Source organism: Phaseolus vulgaris, chromosome 8, assembly GCF_051622355.1.
Source record: "Phaseolus vulgaris cultivar YP4 chromosome 8, ASM5162235v1, whole genome shotgun sequence".
Taxonomy (NCBI): Eukaryota; Viridiplantae; Streptophyta; class Magnoliopsida; order Fabales; family Fabaceae; genus Phaseolus; species Phaseolus vulgaris.
Window position 1 is genome coordinate 12379194 of NC_143505.1, and position 6047 is coordinate 12385240.

Here is a 6047-nt window from a genome sequence, read left to right on the forward strand (position 1 = left end):
AGGGATTGGGCTTCATCTTTCTCACTCTTTTGTATTTAGATTAGCCTGATAATATTATGTCCTTTGATTGATATTGATACCCATATAAAAATCTTTTATATTGATTCCTCGCATATAAAATTATTAAGGTGTTTCCTAAATATCGATTCCTCGCATATTTATGAAAACAACCTCGCATTACGATTAGACGTTTATAGCAATTAACATTTCAAGTCTATTCCTAGCACTGAAATATGTTAAGTATTATTGATTGGGTCAAAACCCTAAAAATACTTTTTAGACAAATTTAAGTCTCTAGATCAAGAATTAGAAACAAAATAATAATATCAATAATCAATCAAGAACAAAATATTATGTTCAGAGATCATTTCAATACATAAGACTTTGAACAGATTACTCTCAATCCTAAAGGGTAGAATTAGCCACACATCTTCTAACACCTTCTATTCTCCCAATTGGATTACGATTCACTCAATGGTGTTTTCCTCTCAATCTCACACACTAGGGTTGTGCCTCAAGCCCCCTATTTAACCTAATTTTCATGGGCTTAAGTGGATTCCCACTCAAGCGAGAATGGACTCGCTAGAGCGAGCAAAATGACGTCCATCCCAACTTCACTGGTGCTAAAGCGAGCTCCCCTGTTGGTGAAATGGTTTTATTGCGCATTTGGCAACTTGGTGAGTGTTGATGCATTCCAACTTTCCCTTTTTAGCGTTGTATATTCTTCTTCTGCTCAATCATCTCCATTCTCCCCTAAAATCCTAAAATTAACACCAAATTTGGGAATAAATCGTTCATATTCAATTACAAATCATAAAATATGTATAAATTCATAAATTAGGGGTTATTTTATACTTATTTTAACAATTAATAATCATAAGTGCATATATTTTAATAGGAAATTATACTAAAATTTGACACTTATCAAACATTTGGGGGAGTCTTCTAGAAACTAGGTCAAAGGTGAGCACATGGGTGAGTTTCTAGAAGCTAGGTTAAGGCGGGCTTTGGAACAAGCCAAATTTACTAAGTACACCCTCTTCTAGCTTATTTTTTCTAACTGAAGCTAAAAGTGAACCTAATTTATTTACTTAGCTTGTCTTGTAAGAAGACTAGAAGGAAGAACAATTGATATTTTGGTTCATGTTTGATTCTCCCTCAGCTGAGGCTCTTCTGAGATTTGGTGGGGCCTTGTCTTGTATGTTGAGATGACTAACCTAGCTGTGAAGAGTTTGTGGTGTCCTTAGTCATCTTCTTTTCAAGTTGGTTTGTATAAGGAAAAGATTCAACACCCATGATTTTGATTTAGTGCTGAAAACAACTAAGTGTAAAACATGGTCATACTTCATCTAAAAGACGATAATTTTAGTTCAACAATAGATCATGTAAGATGTAAGTGTTTTATTTGTCAGATGATACAACATTTTATTGTCTTCTTTACGTTTGACAAACCATGAATATGCTAAGATAATATGCACATAGATGTAAGCTAGCCTCATACCACATGAATATATATATATGTGTGTGTGTGTGTGTGCGTGTGTGCATGTGTGTGTGTTTATTCTATGTTGCGAGAAATATCCATTACTTTTGTCTTCCAAGAAAATTCATTCAAGAACAAGTGACATGATGAAAAGTTAAAGTTGTTTTCCTCAACAACTCCCTAACGCGAGCATTTGTCAAATTTGGAAAGACTATATGCTTCATACGGCTTTTCCCTTTAGACAAACTTAAGAAAAGGAACATTGTCCAAATGAGATAAGTACATCCAATGTTTGGGATGTTAGATAAAGAAGAGAAGAGCAATTAGTGTTGTATGGAGTGCAATTAATGTTACATGGAGCAATTAAGTGAATTGAAGCATCTCAACGACCAGAAACAAATTTGCAACGGTTATTTCTTCATTGCCTATTTAAAGTCATCCATCTAGAAGACATAAGAGACATTATTTCAAAGTGTTAAAACGCTACTCAAATTTGTGTGCCCTTAGAAGCTTCATAGAGAATATTTTCCGTGTTCACCTAGCAAACTAGAAGAGAGTGCACAAACCTTACACACGTCGAAAGACGATATTCCTCTCTAATGAGCAACCTTGTGATATGTGGATCACTAATAAGACCATTTACTTATCTTAGCCAAGAGTGGTTATTTGGCAAAAAGAAAAATTGGTTATTAACTAGGAGTGATGACTATTCAAAGAATACTTGTTTTAGTCAAAAGTAGTTGTTGTTCAAAAAATACTTATTTTATCTAGAAGTTGTTATTTTCAAAGAATACTTGTTTTATCAATGAGTGATTGTGTCCAAAGAATACTTGTTTAAACCAAGAGTGGGTGTATCCAAAGAATACTCGTCTTAGTCAGGAGTGGTTGCATTCCAAAAATTACTCATTTTATCCAGAAATGGTTGCAATCCAAAGAATACTTGTTTTAGTCAATGATTGCATTCCAAAAAATACTCAAAAAGTTATCCAAGATATGAACTCAAACAATATTCAAGGGGTTAGTTAAGAGTGATTACAATCCCAAACAAGAGGTTAGTTAAGAGTGGTTGTGAACCAAAAGAATATTGATTTGTACTTTGTAGCATTAGTCTACTTAGTGGAACTCAATATGTTGACTGAAAATTGAATATAATATGCTTTGGGAGATAAACTAGTATAAAAATATTGTGTGTATTTCTTCCTCTTATCTCTCTTTCTTTTATGTTAATTTAAGAGGAAAAATCACTGAAAAATAAATTTAAAAAATAGTTTAAAATAAGTAAATTTCTTAAGTTTTAAAGTTACCACTAATGCAGAAAATGTCAAAGACAACGATTTTTTTAGCAATTAAACAGCAGTTTTGAAACCGCTGCCTATTAGCACATAGTCTATTCTATTGAGGTATAGACGAGGATTATTCTATAATTGTCATCTATAAGTCACATATAGACAAAAAAAATATTTAAAAAAATAAAATAAAAAGAACATCAACCTCAAGGTAATGGCAATGGTGGTGGTGAAGGGCAACGACAACAACAGTGGAGGGAAAGTGGAGCGCAAGAACCTTAAACAATGAACGAATGGAAGAATGAGCAAAGAACCAATGGAAGAATGAAGGGAAAATAAGATGAGAATGAAAGCGAAAGAATAAGCAATGAGGGTGGCGATGGAGGGAAAGTGGAGCGCGGTGGTGGAACAATGAACAAGAACCTTAAACAGTGAACCAATAGAAGAATGAGCAATGAACCAATAGAAAAATGGAGGAAGAATAAACAATGAGGGTAGGAAGAACTTACAAAGGCAATGAGTGAAGAGAACGTTCAAAGAGTTGAAGAGAGAGGGCGAAGAAGAAGAAAGAATATGCAAAGAACGAAAACGTAAGTGGCGCAGAGCTTCGAATTAGGGTAATAACAAGGGTATAGACAGCAGTTGTAAGAGGAACATTGTCTATTTAAATCACAGAGGGGATAGACATCGATTAAATAGACATTGTTTCCTCTTACATCCATTGTCTATCTACTCGTTTTAATTTCAAAAATGTCACCGTATTTTGATAGACAACGTTTGATTGCGAAACACTGTATATTAATTGTAGTTTACACTAGTGTACGTCTATCACATCCCATCATAGCAAATAGAGAATAAAAATACTTTAACATATCATATAAAATTATTGTCTAAATAATCAAACACAAAACAATATTTATGAAAAGTTTTTAAAATGATATTACAACACATTTCAACCCTCTTGTGTTTTTTTTTTTATCAAGTTTAAAAGTAGAATAAAGTCTAAGACGAAGAAATTTAGCAAAGTCACAAGAAGCTGAAGGACCACCAGAACTTAAAGTGAATGTTGTAGATGGAACCATTTATAGATGGTGAGGGACCACATGTTGATATTTAGTAACGAGTGTTAAGTCACACTTAAACGACATCTTAATCCCAACTAAAAATTGAATGCACTTTAATCCCTGCAGTTATGTTAAGCCACTTAAATGAAGAGATAATCACGCTTAAACAACTTAAAATGGTAAATATTAATTACATGTAACAATAAAAGAAATTAACACAGTAAGTGTCTTATGATAATTTAATAATGTTTCTTTACATTTTATTTTGAAAAATTAAAAAATATTTTTTATTTTGTGAGTTAAATTCTTATTTAAAATCTGTTTTCGAACAGGGTTGAGACCTAAAGAATGATTGAGACTATTCCTTCAAACAAGCTCCTTCCTCTCATATGTTCGCTTCACTCCTATGTTTTCACGTGGTCCAAAGTCAAATGGTACATGCAGAAGACACTTTGATACTCAAGTCAAATTTAGTATTCGGCACTCGGTATGCTCAGTACTGTATATTGATGTACCTAGTTCTTTGAATTTGTGTTATTTATATTATTTTTGTGGGTCTTTCTTATTGGGTCAAATTAGAGAGTTTGATCATGTTTAGAAATGTATTACCTGGTTCTTATTGCTGATTAGTCTTACTAACTACTTAAGCATAATTGGATTTGTGGTGTTGATCGGTATGATGACTGGGACCGAGACATGGTCTCAGTCGTACGAACCCTATCAGTACAAAATCTATTTTCTTAAAATTTCATGTTATATCAACCTTTTTTAATAAGATTTTTTTATAAGATTCAAATTCGAAGTTTATAAAACATTGATAATGATCCATGCCTTTTATATGACCCTCAATGCTAAATAGATTTTCGGACAAAGAAGAACCATGTTAGTTTTGGAAGAAGAAAAGCGTATGAAATATAATCTTGAACGAAGCTTTAAGAAAAAACATACATCCATTACAGTACAAATTATTCATGAACCTACATTTCAAGTAAGCAGAGAAAATAAATATGAAAGTGCTCAAAGACATTAGATATGCAAATTCACAGGCTTAAGATTATATTGGTTATTTACAGATGATGGTGACCCAACTATCGATTGTCTTCTATTTTGTTGCATTAATAATCAACACGAAGAAAAGTTTGGCTCTTGCGATAGGTTATATTATTGTTATTTACTGCTAAAGTGATGGTCCAGATATTATGATTGTGTTTTATTTTATTTGTCAAACTATTGGCCTTTGTTACACATTATGAAAAGGAAAACTTTTACCCTAAACAGTAAAATACACACTTCACAATTCCTTATAATAATATTTTAAATTAAAAATAAAATAAAAATAATAAAAATATTATTTTATTAGAATGTTAGGCTTATGTTTCTGTTATAAATGGTGTCAATATATAAGCATCCTTATAAAAATTATTGTGTTAATGTTATTATACACTGGGTTGGTGTCAATATATTAGCATCTTTAGTGTTAATGTTATTATGCACTGGGTTGAGATGTGACTTAACTAATATAGCTAATGTCAAACTTGGATGTAACTAATGGAAAATAACGAAGGTATTAAAGCATAAGTTTTTTCATAAACCCTTGAAGGAGAAAAAAATTTAAACATTTTTTATAAATTAAAATTAATTTGTACATAAACTATTTTGGAAAAAGAATTTATATATATTATCTAGTTTTTTATTTTTAACTTATTCATAAATTATTTTATTTTTCATCTCAAGAAATATTAAAGGAACACTTGGTCAAAACACTTGATATCTAGCTGAAGGCATATGTATATAAAGTGATACCATGATGGTGATGGTGAACCTGTTTCATTGGAAATAAGCAACTAAGAAAAGTTGGAAGCTGTAGTGGATTTTCAAGAAGAAGAAAGATAATAGTAGGACATAGGTTCATGACTTCAAGGAACACTCATTCTGTTTTAGGATCTGATTTAGACATAATATCTAGCTGGAAAAGAGCAAGAACCCAACCCTGATAATGTTTATTTAGTTTTTGTTTTCTGATTAGGATAATGATCTAATTAAAAGGCAAAGCAAAATAAAAGGGTGTGAATTAGTGTATAAACCATGTTTGGGTGGCTAGCATAGTTATTTGGTAGAAAATGGAAGTGCAGAATCCTAGTACTAAAAATATCTGAGTTTTGGTTACTTGGACTAAAATGGAAGAAACAACACAATGTGATTGGTTTGTCAGGT